General features: G+C 44.8%; 1 long non-coding RNA gene across 1 annotated transcript; it reads right to left on the minus strand.

Annotated features, from left to right (window-relative positions):
- Positions 1-3,239: 3,239 nt before the first annotated feature.
- LOC125940675 (uncharacterized) lies at positions 3,240-15,104 on the minus strand. Its single transcript, XR_007463868.1, has 2 exons — positions 14,672-15,104; positions 3,240-3,478 (listed from the first exon to the last, which is right to left on the minus strand). It is a non-coding gene; the product is annotated as an uncharacterized LOC125940675 (long non-coding RNA).
- Between the last annotated feature and the right edge of the window lie 8,375 nt (positions 15,105-23,479).

The following is a 23,479-nucleotide window of genomic DNA, read 5'->3' on the forward strand; positions in this document are numbered from 1 at the left end:
AAGAACACAATCAAGGAAACGAGCCCCCCCTCCCAACACGCTAATTCACAATCGACTCAGCCGAGGTAAGAAGACCGAATCCGCTTGTAATAGGCGGAAGTGATAGCCGTGGTTCTCTTCCTTTCGTCCCTGCGTGTCCCCGAGGTTTCAATTTGCGGGAAAGGAAATTAGTGCGCCAAAGGACCCATTTCTCGTTCCTGAGCCCCACGTTTCAGCCACGGTCGTCTACAGTGCCGAGGCCACACAATTGATGCGAACAATGGTCTCGGCGCCGCTGCTGCTGTGCGGGCCGTCTCTTCCGTACGCAAACTGCGAAGGGAGGCGAGGCTCGCTCTTTCGTGACACCCCGTCCAGATCGGTCCCCTGTGCCGCACACGCCCCTTATTAGCCACTGCTACAGAAGGCGACGAAAGCACTACTATGTTTTTTTTTTAAAGAACATCTGCACAAACAACTGGAGCCTAAATTGGTGATCACTAGGGTGCACATGGCTTCTGCGAAGGTGTTCGGTGATCGTGGCTGGCTATAATAGTGTTCAACGCAGAATTTTGGGCTAGTTGGTGATAACAGAACTTGGACACCGTAACAAAGTTTTGTGATAGTATGTCCGTGCTCTCTTATACTCTACGTTTCCACCTCTTTACCTCCCCCTCCATTTCAGAGTGTAAGGTAGCAAACCGCATTTTCCCTTCTAATTAATATCCACGCTCTTCTTTTTTACAGCGTAAGCTGTTATGGGCTCATTCCAATAGCCGTTTCGGTTCGCGAAGGTGTCCGCCGCCGCTGCCGTGTCCGTAACCGCTATCGCCGGAAATGCGAAAAAAAGTACCCGGTTCCAGCCGGGATCGAACCCGCGCCCGCTGCGCGTAAGTCAGATACTCTACCACTGCGCTACGAAAGCGGTTGCTGTCACGCAGCGGAAAAATGGTCTATAAACGTGCCCTAGGCAGGCGCGCAGGCGCAGACGACGAGATGCGATTCAGACGAGGCGCGCAATCAACGCGATCCCGAGCCGCACCAGTATGGTGGCGCCATCTAGCTAAGGTGCCTGCAAGCGCAGCGTGCCGGACATGCGCGTTGCATATAGCAGTTGCATGCTGCACGTAACTGGACCTGGTTAATTCAAGCAGGCTAGGCGACTATTTGTCACCAGCCCGTTTTGAAGATTCCAATAAACAATCATCATCATCAACAACGTACCGTGCCACGGGTCAGGGGATGTGAGATGTGCGCCACGTATTCTGGATACCTCTTCGGTACACGTTATGGCGTCTCCTCGCAAGGTACGAACCGCTGCTGAAGAAGCGAATCGTAGAGCTACGCGCGCGGCTACAACCAGGCATCAGCGGGCTCAGCAGACTACTGTGCAGAGAGCATTACAAGCCGCAGCTCGCCGTCGACGCCGGCCGGACAGTTCAGATCGTTCTCGTCAAAACGAGGCGAAGAGAGTGCCGCGAAGACCCTGTTGTGCGTGGTGGCGAAATTGGAGCTACTCTTGAGCCGCTCCACCAGCTTACGCAGTGACTGTGCAGCGTGTGCCATGCAGGCCCGTGACTTTTTACTTTGGTATCTCTCTCGCTTCGTCATTGGCTCAAACGAAGCTGCGGTCTTCGAGGAGATCGGTCTCTGACACACGGATGACAAAAATTATTATTAACAAAATTATCCTTGCAAAATGCGGCTTCTATACTTTTGTATGTACGACGAGCATTGCAGAGGTAATTTCATAAACAGACTTCCTGGGTATTTTTCCTTTTCTTTTTTAGCGGCTATGGTGTCATGCTACTAAGCACGAGGTCGCGGGATCAAATCCCAGCCGATGGGGGCGACATGCAAAAACGCCCCTGTCACGTGCATTGGGGGCACGTTAAAGATCCCCTAGTAGTCAAAATTAATCTAGAGTCGCTCACTACGGCGTGCCTCATAATCCAATCGTCGTTTTGGCACGCAAAACCCTCGAATTAATTCATTTACTTCGTTGATCTTTTTCACGCACACATTCTAGTCGGGAAGCGTACAACCTGTTGAATGTGGCTGAGGTAGTTCAATATGAGCCAAACAAACGCTAATCCAAACTTCCCGCTCATTGAGTCTTGACTAAGTCCTTGATTAAAGCTGCTTGCTAATCTTCCCGTACTTCCTAGGCCACCTCTATTTCCGTTGGTTTATCTGATTAAAGCTCTTCCGTGGCACACGCGTCAAACGCATTGTGGAAGGATCCGTAAAAGAAAAAAAATTGCGTAGCTTGCACTAGTGGCGCAAGGCTAAAGAAACAGCTGAGCTGATCGGCACCTAGCTGGTCCTGGCCTTACGTGTTATGCTTTTCCGGTATTTATTGATTATTGATCTATTATCGATTACCTATTGATTGGCTATCGATTGGCTATCGCAAGGTATTGGTCACGTATTTGGGCTAGGCTAAGCACTACCACGTCATCCCCAGCATTTCCCCCGGAATTTATCAATTATTGATTGATTATTGATTAGCTATTGATTGGCTTTCGATTGACTATCGCAAGATGAAACGAGGCGCAGCTGCGCGTTGTGACGTCATCCCTAGCGCGGCGGCGGAGGAGCTAGGCGAAGCGAGGCGCAGCTGTGCGCAGTGACGTCATCGCTAGGCGAGTTTATGCGAACGCTACGCGGGGAAACGAAAATATTCAAAACAGCTCCGCTGTTAGAATAGGGAAGGCGACAGAGACGCACCATTCAAATACAGGTATTAGGATTACCCATTTTTTGTTTTGTTTTTGGGGCCTAGGGACCACGTAGTCTATCCAATGAATACAAACCTACACCCGGCCACAAAACATTACGGACCGTGAAATTTGCGAAAAAGCTGAATATCTCCGCAGCCTCACAACGCAGCCTGGCATTTGCATTTCGGGCCGCGACTAGAGTATGCTAACATTGTCGTATACAGTTCTACTGGCTACTGCTACAGGCTGCTTCGGGAATTGAAAGTTTTCAGACATCCCACGGTCCGTAAATTTTTGTGGCCGGGTGTATCTCAAAGTGTTTTATATACGGTGTCCCAGCTAACGTTAGCCAAGCGCTTGGAAAAAGCCTATGGACGGTGTCCCCCACTCGAGGCTTTGGCGAAAACTACAGGGCATCGGACTAGAATGTAAAATCATAGACCTGCTCAAGGACGTATGCACGTGTTGCACAGTAGTGTGCAGACTACAAGAACTTAGGTCGAAGAAAATCCTGCAAAAGATAGGACTAAAACAAGGATGTCCCTTGTCCCAAACACTATTTGATGTATACATTACACAACTCCTTCAAACATTAGACAAAGAGGGACCAGGCCTCCGACTTTCCACGATAACAACTGGCGGGCAGGAGGAATACACCAAGATCTCATGTCTGGCATTCGCCGATGATATTGTGCTGCTAGCAGAATCAGCAGCTGACCTCCAACACCAGCTTGACGTCTGCTCCCAAGTTGCAGGAAACGACCAGCTAAGCTTCAACACTGAAAAAACGCAGTGGATGGGAATAAACAAACAGCACTGGCAACGAATTCCCCCTCCAAGGGAACCTCATAAAGAAAAAGAAAAAAAAAAGAACATCGGAATACAAATACCTCGGTGTAACACTCGGCGACCAACCAAATTATCTATATCAGCACCAAAACGCATTCGTCAAAAAAATCAAATCGCCTCAAAGGCCACATCTGGCCCTTGGCCATGCACTCATGCAACCCATACACTGTTGGACGCGCACTGCGGAAGGTAATAACCATACCAGCAACAACGGAAGGCAATATCCGGCAAGATTGATGCCTTCAGGTATAGCATATGTGGGTTTATTGACCAGTTGCCATCATCCAAAAAGATAACGTGCTCGTGACGCCTGCGGCAGAAAGGATGTAGAAAGGAGGCAGAAAGGATGCGGCAGAAAGGAGGCAGAAAGCCCCTAGGTTTGTGAGTGGTGGCGCTGGCTAACACTCCCAGAGTTAGTTCTAGTTGTAAATACATAAATACCCCAGAAAGTGGATGGGAGAACGGCTCCGCGGTAGCTCAATGGTGAGAGCATCGCACGCGTAATGCGAAGACGTGGCTTCGTTCCCCACCTGCGGACAGTCGTTTTTTCATCTGTTTTCATTTCCATTAATTAATCACTTCTGTAATTAGTAAGTAGAAGTAATTTCCCCTATGTTGTCCTTGGTGTCATTGTTTGTTGGCTTCTTATGATTATTAAAAATCGGGCCCCTCGGTTCCCTTTCTTCTCGTTCAACAGCTTACAAAAGCATTCTCAACCTGGCCATTTTTTTTTTTTTTTGCTGCGTTTGGCAGTCCACTTCCAGCTTAGGCGCTATGTTGCCATTTGGAATAGGAATATAATTGTAGCTCGAGGCGCCGATTGGTCGACGCTGGGTGTACGTACGATGTAGGTCCTAGTTTTGTTGTTATTGCATCTTTTTAAGCGTTTAATTGTTTGCTATAGGGCAAAGAGAGGTTGAGTAGCAGGAATTTTCCCAATATATTCCGACTAAAGTATACTGTATACAGGCAACGACATCACGAAGCTTGCACTGATACTTCTAGCGCTCGGGCTGTGATTTTTGCTATTCCCCATATGTTTTATACTTCTCCGCACCGCCCTCTATACTGCTCTAAAAAGCGCCGCTCACTCGCGGCGTTTCGGGTCCCGTCATCTCACTTGAAGAGCGGCACTTGAAAGCCTTTTCTGAGCGCCGAAGCAGCGCTGACAGGTCTGTCAGACGAAATTGGACTGTGCCAAGAATTTTGCACAAGAGCGAGAGAGAGAGAGAGAAGAAAAAACGAGACTGCAATGCTCGAATGCATTTTAGCTCGCTCTCTCATCGCCAACGATGACCGTCGGGATGAAAGTCTGCTTTGGGTAAGTTGAAGCTTTTTTGGCAGAATTCACTGGGCGACTTGCATGACGTGGCTCTTTGAAAACGCTTCACAACGATTCCGAGAAAAGAATCATGCCGGCATTCACTGGCAGCCGCGGTGCGTAGATGGAAAAAGGCACGCTGTGGCGCCTGCATTATATTTGGCAAATATACCGCCGGTTTCAGCGAACACACGACATGTTTCGAATAGAGATCTTCACGAAGCAACGAAAAGTGGAGACTCGTTGAACTATCATTTATTCACTGTTTACGAGAGCAGAATCTCGTTAACATTGTTGAAGGTCGCAGTCTCTTTGGTCGCAGATCTTATTTACACTTACAGTGAGCTTCTAAGACAGGATATGACAAATGAAGAAACGCAGCGTTGTGTTTCAGTGTTTAAAATCATCAATTTCTTCAGATATGTCGCCAGGAAGTGGCGGGAACTATTTTCTCGCTCTCGCAGCGCTCTCATTGACATAAACGAAAAGTACGCAGAACCCTGAGCGAAGAAACTATTTACGAAAAAACAAAGAAAACTGCACTGGAATATTCTTACGGTCAGTTCTCACAAAAACGGCAAATAATGTAGCCGGGAGAGTGATGGGGCCAAAGTTAATGCAGGATTAATGGCAGAACAGGAAAGAAAAAAAAAAGAGAGCTAAAATAAGATCACTTCCGGAACGATACGCGAGGCGCGAAGTGTATCGAGGCCCCAAGGGAACAGCGAACATAAGGACTATATAAGGACGCTCTGAAAAGGCTGCATGGTGGTGAGTGCATTTTCCTGATGCTGAGCTAGGGAACACCAGTTGAAGAATAAAATAGAAATGGCGGGGGAAATTGAGGGGATATTCACTTTCGTAATTTCATCTTCTCAGTTCCAAGCAGGCGGACGTCAAATGTGCGCCTCGGGGTGGCCCGGAGCTCCGCCGCCAATTTAATAAGCGAGAGAACTGTAGGCTCACACATTCAAGGGTCGCTGAGTTCATTAGGTGCGGGGCCTCGTACAAAGTGGTGGGACGCTGCTGCTACTGCTGCTGCTCTAAGGAAGCGTAAAGTCTCCGTCTCAATCATGTCTCTGCCCGCGGGCAGGTTCTTACAGTGTTCGGCAAGATATAGGGTGTATCTCTCTCTCTCCCCTCCCCCCCCCCCCCCACACACACACACACGCACGCACGCGCAAAAAAAGGGGACAAAATTTAATTAAAATAAATTCGTGGACTTTAGGTGCCAATATCACGATCTCATTATGAGGCACGCCGTAGCAGGGTACTCCGGACTATTTAGACCACCTGAAGTTCATTAACGTGCACCCAATGCACAGTACACGGGCGTTTTCGCATTTAGCTCCCATCGAAATGCGGCCGCCGCAGCTGGGATTCGATCCTACGATCTTGTGCTTAGCAGAGCAGCGCCACAGCCGCTAAGGCACCACAGCGGGTAAGGGAAGAGTGAAAGAATGGAAAATCAGGAAACAAGATATCGTCTTCAAAAAAAAAAAAAAAAGAAAAAGAGGAGCCTATCACGACGTTTGAAGGTGACTGGACAGTACGGCCACCTGCGAGGATGTCAATAGATTTTAAAAGGAAATTCGGCAGCGGGCCAGTTAGTTTAAACATGCTACTGTGTTGCGCAAGAATCGCGAAAGAACCACACTAGAGCGCGTACACAAACATCGGACACAACGCACTCGGTGTCCTGTGTTTTTCTTTTTTCGAGGTATCATTTGGAAAAAAAAAAAAAAACAGTGATGACAAAGACAAAGGGTACGGTGCTAAGCAGATGAGGACGAAGTGAGACACGAACAACATATACGGGTGCCACATTGGCTCCCGTATATGTTGTTTCTGTTGCACTTCGTCCTCGTCTGATGAGCACCGTACCCTTTTCCGTCTATAGTCCTCACTACCATCGCTGTCACCACTGATCAGACTAGGTTCGGTAGCACACTCGTGGATACAATAGTCCTCAGTGCCCTCCATGGTGTCAGATATGACTGTGACGTCAAAGCTTTCCACAACGATGTCCGAAGACCGCACACGCCACGCGCTCAGAATCCAGGAGCATGCGCACAAGCTGCGACGTTCTCTTTAATGTTCGAATTCTTCATTTGAAAATTTTTTTTTCGAACGTTAGGCTGCCAAGTAGGGGTGCGGCGCTTACGTGAGTGCGGGCCTCGGTCGAGTATATACAGGGTGTCCCAGCTATCACGCAGCGCCATTTAAAAAAAGACGAACAGCGTTACGCGAAGCAAACCTAGTGCGTATTGTTTCCAGTGCAGTAGAGTAGCCGCCAGCAATTTTCTCGTTACTTAGATTCAATTAATTGTAACTAATTATCTAACTCGAGAAGTACTGTCCTAATTATCAATGTGTCAATGAGAAAGTTGTAGAGCAACACGAAACACTCCCGATACAGCTCTCCATTGCTCAATACGTGCGACATGAAAGTGTTTTTCCGAGCATGAAGTAAGCCCGCGAATACACGCAAAGTGCCGCGAGCGTCCAGTCGTGCGGCAATTCTGCGTGTATTCGCGGGCTTCTTTCACACTCGGAAAAACAGAAAACTGTATAGGAAGTTTTTCATGTTGCTCTACAACTTTCTCTTTGACACTTTGATAATAAGGTCAGTACTGCTCGAGTTAGATAATTAATTACAATTAATTGAATCAAGTAACGAGAAAATTGCTGGCGGCTACTCCACTGTACTGGAAACAATATGCACTAGGTTGGCTTCGCGTAACGCCGTTCGTCTTTGTTTAAATCGTGCTGCATGATGGCTGGGACACCCTGTATACGTTATTTGCAAATTTTTTTTTTCAGCTACCAAGTGGAACCTACGTGGAATGTCCATGAGCTTCGGCTCTTCCATCGGTCGAGCTTCTTAACGGCCATTCTTATGCTTTTAATATCGTTCCACACAACTTTCATCAAGGAGGTGGAACATCCTAACCTCGTTCCACCTAAGTTCCAGCCATTAAGTGGCACATATTTGCAAGGAGTGTTCCAGTTACCTATTAGAAGTTACGTGAAACGAGATTAAGTGTGTAGAACGTAAAATGAGGCTAAAGTCTCATTCATCTAAATTTTGCGCTGAAAGCTCCACATTGGAAGGATCAAAAGGAGGGCGAGTTGGTACGAGTTCACTTCATTACTGCGCGAAGAAAAATGCGGACATGGAGGAATTACGTAGCATGTGCGCAACCTAAGCGCAACAACACATGGGAAATCTCACAAGATGCAACACACTCAGTACATGATTTCTCATTCCTCCATGTGATTTCTGTACAGCAGCAGGAATGCTGCAGTTGCTTCAATTCATGTAATGACCGAATATAGCGCCCAAGGGCACAAGCACAAAGAAAGATGCACACATACACGCTACAGGCGCTACTTCTTAGTGGTCGTACATTTGCGCTATATTATGTCATTAAGCAAGCACCAACCATTACAACAACATGCCTTTCAGTTATCATAGCTTCATATTGTCAGACGACAGAGCTCTGTTGTCTCTGCGAATAATTAAACAAGCACCGCCTCGCGCGTTCTAGGTAACCAGCCTAAATCACACGGGAACATAGTCATGAAAAGCCGTTATATGGATCTTCAAATATAGTTGACAGTTCAAGATGGAACTGGGGGTCTACTACGCACGGGGGGAATTTGGTAAATAGAAATGCATTAAGCTTATGGGAAGGGGGTCGCTATGGGTACTTAGAGTGCAATAAAAATGCCAACTGGCATAACAGCGTACACAGGGAAGAAGGTGCTACAGGAATTTTATGCTAGCGCAGCAATACACACCCAAACTGCCACATACAGAGTGTTCGTGTGCTCGCCAGGGATTTGCTTTGAAACTTCGTGAACTTGGCCCCTTGGATTTGACACCAGCAGCTGTACGGTTTTAATTAGATGTGCACAGAAGCCTGGGACCAGCGGAACACCCCTAGTTTCGTGCAGGAGCCTGTAGTATTGCAGAAGCCTTAGAAGTCAACGTTCACTTCTCATTGACATTAATCGGGTCAGAGTACATTTTCAGGTCAAATAAATAGGCGGCGGAATTACATTAAATCTAGTCAGAGGGAAGCCCTCCGAGAAATAGAAGTGCTTGAACGTAAACGAGTTCGTATAAAGCGCCTATTGAATGGCGCCGCTTTAATGCTTTGCCAAAGGCCTGGCGATGGATGCCACGCGGCACATGAATGCCTGTTCGAGTGTTTGCAAACACGTTACAGTACAAAGAACCGCTGTCATTCATCAGGTGCCGCCACCTCTATCAACGTGCCTTCGCGACCCCGTGTTCATGAAGCAGACGTTTTTAGAACCCTTTAGGTTGCACGCTAGTCAGTCAAAAAAGTTGATCATACAGTAAATGTTAGGAAATTTGACAGTGTCAAAAGACCCACTGAGCGAAATGCAGCTCAACTAACGTGAAACCTGGGGAGGTACGAAGCATGCAGTGATGCACAGCTAATGGGCTCATACTGCCTTAACTCATAACCCCGTGAACGCGGCATCCCCATTACGACGACAGAAGAGAAGTGGAATTGTACGCTGAAATGATGAGCGGCAACGCAGCCAGCTGTGGAAGACGAAGGCGACGAACGCGGGAGTAGTGGCACGAGCGCGTTCCGAGCGCGAGCAACGCCTCCTAAAGCTTAGGAGGCGTTGGCACGAGCCGCTTGCTTCAACGCAGCCTGCTGTGGAAAACGACGACGAACGCGGGAGCAGTGGCACGAGCGCGTGACGAGCGCGAGCCCGAGTCACTTGCTTACCGTGACTACGACGACGACAGGAGACGCCGACAGCCCGAGCGCATAAGGTTCTTCGCACTTAAAAGAAAACGTTACGTTTAGGGGAGGGGAGATAATTCACACCCGTATACACAGAGGACAAACCAGCCGAGTGCTTGTATGTCTTTCTCTCCGTAAATGTTTGTAAATTTGCGCCCCTCTTCTAAACGTTATGTGACACCAAGCAGCACAAGAACTACTCTATAGAAACAGAACAACGCTTTACAGAGAGCACCCTTATAGAATCATTGGCCCTTATAACACATTGAAAACAAGACGAACACGGGACTTACAACTCGTCGATTGTCTCGCATAGCAATAAAATTAGTTAACTAGACGTTTTACAACGCTAACATTGTCATGCACCTTTCTGTTGATCTTTAGCTTTAGTCTATTTCCAGAAAGTTCCAAGTACCATTATTCTTCCTAGATTAACATACTCGCCGCTCTTTTGAAATAAAATTTCGCTGCGAGTCAGCGCTTGTTTCACTTTCTGTCTTTCTCTCTTGAACAGGGTTTGCTACAGTTTAGTTTCTTTGAATAAGCACCACCCAATTAGTGACCCTTACTGTATTTAAGCACAACGCAAGATTTAGCCAAAGGTTGCCATAACAAGTGTGGGAAGCTTTAGCAGAGGCAAGACGTCTTTGCGAAACGAGCTTGGGCTTTGCGTATATACTTAAGTGCCTCTGTTATAATTTTGATTTGGCTGAAGAATCAAGACCCCTACTTTCTATTATTAATCATCGGCAAATAATAAAACGAAAACACGGCTGGGACTCTAAAGACAATATTTGCTCTTCGAATGCTTTGATAGCTTAGTGTTTACGTTTTTTCTCTCGCACTGTTCGCACAAAAATCCACTTTAAACAGACCTATCGAAAAGAGAAGCCTCGCCATGATACTAATCTTGTGTTTAGAGAGTATAAAGAAGACTAAACAAGTCTTTATTGCAGGGTCAGAGTAAAGCTTTGAAAACCCAATGAGATCTTTGTTGACTGCCTGCCGCTGAAGTCGCGAGGGCTCTGGTTTACCTTCATTAGCTCGGTTATTGCAGGCGTGGATCGAGCTCTAGCTCGTAGGAAGCTAGAGCTCGAGGAGCCGGAAGAAGATGGAAGGAAAGGGAGGGAGTTCAAACAGACGCACGATCGGTTTGCTACCCTACGCGGGCGGAAGGGGGTTATGAAAAAAAAAAAGAGCGGTTGGCCGTTCCTGTTACACAGGAAAGATGAGTAGACTATATTTTGGGGGGGAGATCAGGGCCGGTATTGTGTAGCGATGCCATATGATTTCTTCTATACCAGTCTTATCATCCACCGCTCACGGCCGGCTGATCGCGTCGATAACGCGGGCGGACCGTCGCTCTGACCACTGGCAAAGCGCGATAAGCGCGAAAAGGCATTATTACTGGAAAGCACGGTGTAAGATATATACCATATCTTACACCGTGGTTCTAACTGAAGTTGCGTCGGTCCGCCGATAGGTATCCGCTGCCGTCTCGTACCGCCCCGATAGTCGCGCGACCTTGCTACTTTACCTGGTCGATCGCGTCTAGCAAGCAAGCCGAGAAGTGTCCCCACCTAAAGAGTATATATCTTACACCGTGCTGGAAAGGCATCACTACAAAATACCGGCCCAGGGCCGAGATTTTGTAGCGATGTCATATGACTTATTTTGGAATAGTCTTATCATCCACCGCTCATCCCGTTGATAAAGCCAGCCGGCTGATCCCGTTGATAAAGCGAGCGGACCGTCGCTCTGACCACTGACAAAGCGCGATAAGCGCGAAAAGGCATTATTACTTTAAAGTCATCGCTACAAAATACCGGCCCAGGTGAGTTGGAAGCATAAGCTTCCTTCTACTTCATTTTAGTTCTATAGGGGCTAAGGCTCCTATAAGCGATAATGAAAATTACTTCAAAAGAAATGCTGACGGACACGGAAAAAAAGAAAAAGAAACTAATAGTGGAGAACGTAACGTCATAATGAAGCGCAAATTAAAGAAAAAAGAAAGAAAAAAAGAAAGAGAAAAGAAACAAAAATAAAATGTGACTTGGACGGAAAGCCCCAAGGCACTTGCCAAATATTGTCATGTGATCCGTGATAGCGAAGCATTTGGGAAGAGACTTAATTCCGGTGAAATCAAAAGTAGCCGAGAGTCTTTCGCAATATCCCGGAAAATGGTTTTCCGGCATAACCACATTGACACGGCATTGGGTATGACCGAATGTAGTAAAAAATGTTACTTTCGTGTTCGGTTTACTGCGCTAAGCACGAATAAACGATGTTAGAAAAAGGCAAGTGAGTATTGGAACTGGAAGAGGACGGGAGGTAAAGCAAGAACAAGTCCATGTTTCTGCATTCAGCATGCTTCACCTCCTGCATCGTCCGGCTTCTGTTCAGGCTTCTCCAGCAATGAACCACCAATAAGTCTAGCTGGCAAACTAGAAATATAGAAGTCGTTTTGAAAATAACGTTGTCATTTACATTTTTTCCCTTTCATACTATCTGGCAATTTTGACTATTCGAGATCTGCGCTAAGAAGAACGCAACTGGGCAGCTGGTCCCATTTTAGTGTTTCCGTTTTGTTGCGATATTTTACTGCGATATACGGACGCTCGCTGCGCATTCATGCAATCGGCTGCACAAACGTCGAGGTCGTGCTGCTTGGGTGACGGCGCATGCGCAGTTGATTAGAGAGGCTCCGACACGCGGAGTGCGTTTGGCTGCAAAAAACGACAAAGTGGAAGCACCGTCAACACTACGCTCGATCGCCTCGTTGGTGGAGCAAGAGCATCGTTCTGACTTTCGTCGCTAGCATGAGAGTTGTGTCAACGCCTGCTAGGCCGGTATTTTTTAGCGATGCCTTTAATGTAATAATGCCTTATCGCGCTTATCGCGCTTTGTCAGAGGTCGGAGCTACGGTCCGCTCGCATTATCAACGGGATCAGCCGGCCGTGAGCGGTGGATAAGACTAGAGTAGAATAAGTCATAATGCCTTGCTACAAAATCGCAGCCCTAGATATAACTAAAAGCCTGCTTGCTTCAACGGTGACGTCACAACCGTAGTCTCACTTATCGTAGTTGGCTTTCTTCTTTGGGCCGCGAGCGATCATACCATTTTGCCAGCTCATCCTTTTTCTTTTCTACGTGCAGTCACGAAGTCCCTTTGGCAATGAGCACCGTGGTACTGACTAGATTAATACGTGGTACAAATTGAGCAGGGCTAGCTGTAAATCTAACCGTGGACGCGTGTACTTCTGAGAGCAATTGCTCTATTATTCGCAAAATATTATAAAAGTCTTAGTTTCCATTCTCGGAAACTAGACTTTTATACTGTTTTTTTTTAACTAAGACTAAGACAACAAATGAAAGCAGGCTTTTTATTTATTACTTAGAAAGGCAGCTCATTGCAACAAGGCTCGAGAGTGTCTGAAAAGTGGTCGTCGGGTGGTTCTCTCACCTGTCGAACTTCACTGAAATGTCGAGCACATGCCTCAGACAGCATGGAATTGTTAGTCTGGCGTTTTACCACCATCTATGCTGCAGTTGCGGCAGAAACATGGCTTGCAATGCATAGCACGACATGCGTTGGTGTGGATTATGAACACTTATTTTGGTTGTGTAAAGTACGCTGCAGTTAAATAGAACAAAATTGCGTCTTACGTCGTGAGCACACGAATGACTAAAGCGGCGTCTACAAGTATACTGTTTCGGACAGTTTCATTCATTCGCCCTAATTAAAGCCTAGCGTTCGTTGTTCCGCAAGAAAGGAAACGCAAATGCATTCAGCTAAACTCAATAAAACAAGTACATATGCCTTTCTAGCCATAATACAGCGTTCGACGCTCGACAAAACCCTTCACAGTTCATAGCGTCTTTTGTAACGCTACAGTCAGGCAGTGGCCAGAATAAGGAAGCAATGGCAAACGCCACTATTTATTTATTTATTTATTTATTTATTTATTTATTTATTTATTTATTTATTTATTTACACATTGAAAAACAACCGCTAGAAAGGCTGTCTAGAACAGCTGACTACGCTCTTCTAGCGTAGTCAGCTTTACGCTTTACAGAAGAGCTGTAAGAAAAAAGCGGGCAGATCCCACACCCTGTGGGAATCGATTATAAGCGAAGCAGTGTGTGGGGAGCATGCCAAGTTAACTAAACGACCATGAGCACACCAAGACGCAGGCGGCTGTTTCATGACCTGCATGACACGCATGTCATGAAAGTCCTAAAGAGTCCCTTTAGCTGCACTTAAGAGACCACTTAAGACTAAGGCGAAAGCCTTATTCATGCTCATGACTCTGACTTCGACCATTAAACTTTAGCCTTTTCCTTCACTTAGTACCACATGCGAACCCATGGCATTTTTGAGTGTTAATCTTTTTTCGCTGAGTCATTCTCATTTTTGCTGAGTCATGCTTATGACTATGAATTCTACCACAATCCTTTAGTGTTTCCTTCACTTAGTGCCCACCTCCGAACCGATTTCAGTGGTTTTTTGAGTATTAATCTGTTTTCGCTGAGTCATTGTCATTTTTGTCGAGTCATGCCCATGAATGACTTCTGCCGTCATCCTTTAGTGTTTCCTTCACTTAGTGCCCACGTCCGAACCCATTGCAGTAGTTATTGAGTGCTTATATTTTTCGCGGGGTCATTGTCATGACGTACTACATGACACGCATGTTATGACCTATCATTTATGTTTGTCATACACTGTTGTCACACTGTGCCAATTTTGGTACATACCAAGTTAACGAAATGACCATGAGAGCACAAAGACGTAGGCGGATAGATAGATAGATAGATAGATAGATAGATAGATAGATAGATAGATAGATAGATAGATAGATAGATAGATAGATAGATAGATAGATAGATAGATAGATAGATAGATAGATAGATAGATAGATAGATAGATAGATAGATAGATAGATAGATAGATACTGTCATAGTAGCAAATGCTCGCCAAGAAATGCTTCGCATTTAATAACTTCACCTACCTTTGACGAGCTCATAGCTTCACCGGTTTTGCCCGTAGTCACTTTTGACGGCGGCTTGCTTCATTCGGCAAGGAAAAGACGGGCAGCTGCGGCTCGTTGGCGTTTGCACGGTATCCTTGCACACATCACTTAAATGGCACGACTAGTTGTCGCTTCACAAAGCAGCAGCACAACCACACAGCGACTGCAACGTTGAGCGCACACATCACACACCGAGGTATAGCGCAGGCACGGCGTGCCTCGAACACAAAAAAAAGGACGCGTTTCGAAGGCCGCGGCTCGTCGCCTGCTGCTGGCCGACTACTAAAAGTGACGCGCCTGACGTCACGCGGAAAAGCAAGCATTATTCCAGCGATATGTTGGCTGTGCGCACGTACACTGCGCACTGCGCATTCCGCGGTTTTCACGGAACGGATGCCGCACGAAAACCCTCGCCGCGAACCACTCGACCCGGAAAACATGCGAGCGTATTCCGAAACCACGGCGTCCGCTGCGTAGATCAGTGCCTTGTCAAGCCCCCTTTTTATGTCATCGGAGCGTCAGTGCGAAAAGAAATCACGAGAGCATTATTTTACGTGCCGTTCTGCACATCGACAAGATGTAAGAGTCGTGAGGTATCATTCCATCGTTTCCCCACTGCCGGCGAGCAATATATGTATGCGCCCACAAACTGCGGATCGGCAAGTCCACGGTGGCGACGACAGTTGTATCTTTGCGGCATATTCAGCCAGATGACTACGTTTTGCCAGGTAAGGGAATTAACATGGTTTCATGCTTTTCCGTGAGGCCAGAGCGCTTTAGATAAATTGATGTGCAGTTACGGTTCCTAATTATTTTCCTTCGCACGGTCGCCTATATAGATATCGCTCCGGTAAAAAATATGCAATCATTTTGCCTTTTAACGTGAATCCAGAGTTGTCGCTAGCTTGGCGTGCTTTCGCACTGAGACAGTTAGCGACCTTTAATGGAATCAGTCCTGCTATTTAGCGTACAACTCGCTCCGCTATTAGTGCGTGTGCGAATCTCGGAACATGTTTCAGCTTTAGTAAATCTTGGATTATGCGACAAGAGTAGCATTAATGAATAACATACATCCTTAAAACGGTTTTCAGTATTTCTTTTCATGTTCTTGGTCTCACTGTTAGCAAACCTCGCTAACTGTATGTGTCATGCAGACGATGGCATACGAAGAATGGCATGCGACGGGCGGTTCGGACGCAGTCCACTATACACAGGTGACTCGCATTTGAGCGCTCCTAGTGATTGCACGGTTGCTTCGAGCAGAGAACAGGAAAATGCTGGAAATCAACATCGTTATACTCTCCTGATTAGTGCACAACATACGAGCGACGCCGTGGTAACATGGCGCAGCTCCACCACCACTTCCCCCGCCGAGCATGACTTTAGCGGCTGCTTCTTTTTTTCGAAGGCGCAGACACATTTCGTCTCGAAGCAGCTCCGGCCAGGTAGATCGGCAAACCCGTTCCTAACAAGACACACTACGAGGTTAAGTTATGCAAAGGCTAAGGAAATAAAAAAAATACTTTAAACTCGGACTGAACATAAATACCGAGATCATAATAATCATCAGCCTATATTTATGTCCACTGCAGGACGAAGGCCTTGCGATCTCCAATTACCCCTGTCTTGTGCCAGCTGATTCCTACTTGCGCCTGGAAATTTCCTAACTTGGTCAATCTAGGTCTTATCTAGGTCAATTAGTCACAGGGGACTCTGATCATGAGAAGGAAATTTACAGATGATTAAAAGTGGGTTGGAGTGCATACGGTAGGCATTGCCAAATCCTGACTGGGAGCTTATCACTGTCGTTGGAAAGAAAAGTGTACAATAATTATATTCTACCGGTGCTAACATATGGAGCAGAAACTTGGAGATTAACAAAGAAGCTCGAGAACAAGTTAAGGACCGCACAAAGAGCAATGGAACGAAAAATCTTAGGCCTAACGTTAAGAGTGTGAGTTAACGGTGTGAATCAGAGAGCAAACGGTGATAGCCGACAGTCTAGTTGACTTTAAGAGGAAAAAATGGAGCTGGGCAGGCCATGTAATGAGTATGTTGGATGACCGGTGGATCATTAGAGTTACAGAATGAATACCAAGAGAAGGGAAGCGCAGTCGAGGACGGCAGAAAACTAGGTGAAGTGATGAAGTTCGGAATACCGAGATACTGTTTGCCAAATAGCAGTATGGATTAAATTAGTTCAAGTTTATTCATCAATGATTTCACTTTTACAAAGAAGTGTATACCTAATTAATACTACACCGGGAGTCCCAAAGTCAGAAACTGTCAGGGGGACTCCCATACATGAACAAAATGAAACAAAAAACGAAATAAGATCTAGCATTGGTTACGGTGATTTTACAAACAATATGAAAAAAAAATAAGGAATAGTGCGAAAAACAAGAATATAAGGCTGTTTAATACGACAAAAAATGGCAAAGAAAAATTCCGCAATAAACAAGAAATGCAAGTTTACAGTACAATAAAAATGGGAGTAATATAACATGTAGTATTATAGCTACGTCAATTATTATTATTACAATCGCAAATGTCAGTTGTTAGGATGAAGAGAGTTGCATAAAATATTTCTTAACTTGGTTCTTGAATATATGCTCTCTGGGTGATGATTTAATGATATGTGGAATAGAATTCCACAGTTTGATTCCCGCAAATGTGGTAGTGAACTTTCCATAGTTTGTGCGCACTTTAGGTAAAAGGCGGTTATCGAGTTCAGAGAACCTAGTGACGTTAGTATTTACAAAAGTTTCAATGGAAAAGCCATCTATATGTGCAATATTACGAAATAACTTACATCACGATTGTTAACTTAAACTGAACGAGCTGATGAAGAGGATGGATGTTTAAACTGCAATTAAGTGGCGTTGCATTGGATAGGAAATGGCTGAAAGTCATGAGACGAAGCACGTGATTTTGCAGGCGTTGAAGTTGACTGAGGTGTGCGATGTGTTGCCCTAGGCTGATATGCAGTAAGATAAATGGCTGTGAATGGTGTGCATGATAAACGGAATGGACAATGTGAACGGACAGGCGACTGCGCATGAAGATTGAATTTCAGGTGTCTGTCTAAAACTACGCCTAGAAACCTGTGCTATCAGATATTGGTATTAAATTGTTGTCGAGACACACAGATATAGATTTCAAAATTAGTGTCGGCAAGGAATGAAAAACCATAAAAACCGTTTTTAGCGGATTGATGCACATTATGTTCTTTCGACACCAGGAAGTTATGTTATGCAGAGCAACGTTAACATTTCGCTGTAGCTCGTCGACAATATTAGCGCAGGTAAAAATAGTCGTGTCGTCTGCATATAATATACAGTTGGTAGTGGTCAGGACGTTAGGCAGGTCGTTAATAAATGGTAGAAACAGTAGTGGGCCCATGATCGAGCCCTGATGAACGCCTTGATATATGTTCTTAGCAGATGAGAGTTTGCCGTCAATCTGAACAACTTGAGTACGATTGGTTAGGTAGCTAAAAATAAACTGAAGTGGCGGGCCACTTATGCAGTAAGATTCAAGTTTATGTATAAGAATTTGGTGATTAATGGTGTCAAAAGCTTTTGTTAAATCTATAAATACACTTCCTACCAGCAAAAATTAAAATTAATTAAATTATGGGGTTTCACGTGCCAGAACCACGATCTGATTATGAGGCACGCCGTAGTGGGGGACTCCGGAAATTTGGACCATCATCATCATCATTTAATAACCCTTAAAGGCCCCTTTCAGGGTATTACATAAGGGGGGGGGCAAAAACAGAAATACAGAGCAGTCATGATATCAAAAAATTGTATGAACGCTAAATATAGGAAAAAAAGAAAAATAAATATACATATACAGATATATATATACAGGGTGTTTCAGCGAACACTTTCAAAATTTATTTAAGGGTGCCTGTGGCAGATGGCCTAATTCTAGTTAATGAGCTGGTCTACTCGAAGAGGCGGACATTACTTGCTCAAAAAATTGAAATGCATAATCGACTAATTAACAAACATTCACTAATTGAATTTCTAACTAATTACCTGATAGCCCATATTGTAATTTACGAATTGTAGTCGTGGAGTTCGCAAGGCGGATCCACTTGGAATTAATTCTCAGGATGACACCAGTTTCGAGATATCAATTCCCGAACTTTGCGGAGAAATGCATTGTCGTTCCAGTTAATTTTGTGCTTCAATGCATAAAGCGACGTTTTGTTAAGAATCTAACTGGAATCTAACCTGTTAGTAAGAAAACAATGGATCCATGATAATATTAAAGGGTCAAGGCTGAGGCAAGAAAGCTTGGTCAATAGTCGACGATGGGATACACGATCAAATGCTTTTGAAAAGTCGAGGTAGATAAGGTCTGTTTGGAAGCCGGAGTCCAGATTGAGGTGAGTGTCTGTGGTGAACTCGAAAAGCTGTGTTTCACATGAAAGACCTCGCCGGAAACCATGCTGATTAGGAAAGAAAAACGAGTGATTATCCAGATGGGAGGCTAAGTGGGAGTATATAACATGCTCTAAGAGTTTGCAAGCTATGCATGTCAGAGAGATGGGGCGATAATTCGATGGATCTGAACGGCTGCCAGATTTGTGTATGGGAATGACATGGCTGATCTTCCAGTCTTCGGGAATCGAGCTGGTGGAAATGGATTGACCAAAAATAAATTGTAATATGGCACTGGAAATTGATTTAGTTCCTTTTAGGAGTTTTACAGGTATGTTATCAGGGCCAGGAGTACTTGAAGTCTTCAGGTTATCGATAAGTTTGGCTATACCTTCTGCTGTAATTGTTATGGGTGGCATCTGCGTGAAGTTGAGGAGAGGTAAGGGAGGTAATACTTGGTTAGGTTCTTGAGTGAAAATTGAACAAAAATAAGAATTCATGGCATCGCTGCGTTGATGAACAGGAACTTGGGAGCCATCTGGGTTGAGTAGGGTGATGTGTTGTGAGGGAGCAGATTTGTTTGTTAGTATATTCCAGAACTTTCGGGGGTTAACGCGAAGGATATTCAACAGATCCTGGTGATAAAATTTACGCTTTGTTTGTTTTAAAAGACAGGTGTACTCGCGCAAAGCCTTGAAGTAATTGTCCCACTTTTGTGAAGAGTTCACTTTTTTGCCTTCGAGGAACACACGTTTCTTTTTCGTTGAAAGCTTACGTAATGTGTTTGAAAACCAAGGTTTATCAGAATTTCCGCGAATGCGCATGAGAGGCACGTACTTTTCCATCAGCGATATGATCTGTTGTTTGTACGACAGCCAGTTCTGTTCGACGGTTCTTGATTTGGCTATCCTAGTGAAGTGCTGAAGAAACGCAGCGAGTTCAACGTTGATTTGGTTGAAGTTAGCTCGGTTGTAGTCCCGGATATATTTCGTTAAAGGCAGAGAGTTCGGTACCATAATTGAAAGCGAGAATAACAGTATTTTATGGTCACTTATTCCATCCATTATTTGCATTTGAGTAATTAACTTAGGATCGGAAGTCAGTACTAGGTCCAGAACGTTGTTTCCGCGAGTTGGCATGGTGACAACTTGGGTGAAGTTGAACAGTAGAGTTAGATCAAGAAATTGATTAGACAAACGTGAGCTAGTAGCAAGAATGTTCCGTGAGCTACTAGCAAGAACCACCTGAGGTTCTTTAACGTGCACCTATATCTAAGTACACGGGTGTTTTCGCATTTCGCCCCCATCGAAATGCGGCCGCCGTGGCCGAGATTCGATCCCGCAACCTCGTGCTCAGCAGCCCAACAGCATCCAACCAGCAAGCCTTGTTCAATTACCTTCTTGACTTTATCGGTGAAGGTTAGAAGCGCAAGCTCGGTTGAGCAACCCTGCCGAAATCCATACTGTTTAGGTGATATAAAGTAGATTAAATTTTGCTAGATAGGATGATAAACGTGTATGAACTAGTCGTTCAATTATTTTACTGAAAAATGAAAGAATACAAATAGGCCTGTAGTTATTCAGAAATTCGCGATCGCCTTTTTTGTAAACATGTATTATTTTACCAACTTTCAGAGAATTGGGAAATATGCCTGCTTTAAACATTTTGTTAATAATATCTGCTATGATAGGAGACAGTTCATTAGAAACTAACTTGATACGAGAGGGGTGAACAGAGTCTAGGCCAGGTCCAGTAGACCTAAGCGAAGATATAACATGAAGTACTTGCTTTGCACTGATAGCTCGTAAGTAGAAAGAGTGAAGATGACGAGGCAATGTCGGTAATGAGGGATCTGCTTGAGAATCGCAACTACTACTAAAATACTCACTGAAAGAATTCGCGATATCAGCGGGATGACAGTATGTTTGTGTGTCAGTTTTTATTTTCGTTAAATGCTCACGACATTTATTATTTAAGAATTCGTTGATAACCTGCCAGTTGTGCCTCGTATTATTGCCATTATTCAAAATCTTGCTCTGAAAGTAATCTCGTGTGGTACATTTCAGTGAGGCTGCAAGTGTGGTAGAATATTTCTTGAAACGAGATTTAAGTTCACAGTTAAATGGCTCACAAATTACCCTTTTGTGGGGCCGATGTTTCTTGAAGATACATCGAAATAGCGCCCTCGTGACCCAAGGTTTTCGAGGGGAACTAAAAAAAACGAGTTATGATAAATGTAGTAGTGCATTCGTGAATACAGCGAGTACCTTCAGCCAAACGCAACTGATGAGCCTTTTCAGGGCATGATTCACATAATACGGCGGTCCAGTCATTTGACTGTATCATAGAAATAAATTTTTGGGAGCCAAAATATACTTTCTCCTTTTTTTCAGACGATTTAGAATTTTATGTACCTAAAGTCAGGAATATAGGGTAGTGGTCGGTTATGCTGTGCTCGATGACTCCTGCTGTATAATCTGTACTAAAGTTGGTTAATATGTGATCAATTAATGTATTAGATCCTGCCATGTCACATCTAGTTGGAGTAGTAATTAAAGAAGCAAGGCCGTAGCTAAGAAAACACCCGAGATAATCGGAACATGTTGGAATATTAGGGTCGATAATGTTTATGTTGATGTCTCCGCAGATAATGACATGTTTGTTTTCGTTAATAACAGTGTGCAACAACTTTTCAAACAGTAGACAGAACTCGGAGTATGACGATGATGGTGAGCGATAAATGCACGCTAACACTGTGTTCCGGCCATCAATTGAAAAAATACTCTGATCCAATTCTAACCATATAGCCTCGCAGAGCAAATTATAAAATGCAAGATCATTGCGGCGTTTGTATGGCAATGATGATTTAATAAATATTGCAGATTCGCCGCCACTTGGCGTAGCACGATAGCAGTATTCTGCATTGTACTCTGGTAGCGAATATAAATTTATATCGTCCAGTGACAGCCATGTCTCAGATAGACAGATAAAAGAGAAGTTATGATTAATAACAGAAAGATATGCAATGAGGCTGTCATAGTTTTTTCGTAGACTACGATTATTAAAATGTATCAGCGATAACTTGGGACTTTCATCACTGAAATATTTTTTTTTAGATCCAGACAAGAAAACATGCTTGCGAATGTTTAAGATACGCAGCCGCAAACGCTAGCAAGCTAGGTGAAAACAGCAAGATCGCTCGCACTAGTGATACGGTAGACACGGCTGTCATCTGTCCTTCTGGCCTTGATTACGCAGTGGTCTGTCCAGAGGTGTTTCCAGCCTCTTGCTTTTTTCAGTTCAAGAGCTTGTGCCTTGTACCTAAGTACAAATTAGATTAGGTTAGATCCGAGCATCAGCCACGCGAACGTTTATCAAGTTCATGCCTTACACGAAATGTCAGGTGGTCTGATGATACACGTACAATTAATCATTACGCGCTGTCGACCTATAACGCGAATGATCAACGGCGTCGTAGAATCACGGGCACCGGCACGTCGATAAAAAATGCCCACGCATTAGCAGACGACCGTTCGGCACTCTCGCTGGCACACATAAACGCCTGATCTTCGCAACAAGTTATCAAAAGCAATAATTTACAAACACACGCTTTCGCTAAATTGCGAGCGCGTCTAATGCGGTACTCGTCTAGATTTCTGCACTGAAAAGGAAGTGGATGCCGTGGCAGTATTTCTTAATTGTAGTTGTACGTCAGCGTGCCACAGATGGACATGTTCTATCGCGATGGGAAGAAACGCGAATAGCGGAGCGCGTGGCCGAAGTATAAATGAAGGTACAGTGCGCGCCGTCCAGTCATCACCTTTTACAGGTGCGCAGGTCCGGTTTGATTGCGCGGTGCGATGATGCGCCCCCTATATTGCGATATTTTTGTTTCTATTCTACTTCTGTTTTACTTTAAAACGAGAAAGTGACGGCGCAGTAATGATAACAGCGCAAACTCTACAAACAGAAGCAAAACTATCGCAGTATATATAGGGGATGTATCATCGCACAGCGCAATCAAACCGGACATGCGCGTCTGTCAATGGTGATGACTGGACGGCGTGCACTATACCTTCATTTATGCTTCGGCCACGCGCTCAGCTGTTCGCGTTTCTTTCCATCGCGAAAGTACTTCTCCGATTTCTCCACTGTACAAGAACATTCAGCGCGATTGACACTGATATCAGGAAAAACATCTCGGAAACCCAGTGCTACAGTATGCGGCTATGCTTGCATGACAGAGGTTTGCAAGTATAGGCTAACGATTGTGATTCCGTCGTTTTTTTTTTCTTCTTTTACGCCAACGACCACAAAGTGCTTGGTTAACACGAGAAATTCGCCTTCAACGTGAGGCGGCAACTTGAGACGGCAATAGGTCAAGCTGAGCACT

This window comes from Dermacentor silvarum, chromosome 10, assembly GCF_013339745.2.
Source record: "Dermacentor silvarum isolate Dsil-2018 chromosome 10, BIME_Dsil_1.4, whole genome shotgun sequence".
NCBI classification, from domain to species: Eukaryota; Metazoa; Arthropoda; class Arachnida; order Ixodida; family Ixodidae; genus Dermacentor; species Dermacentor silvarum.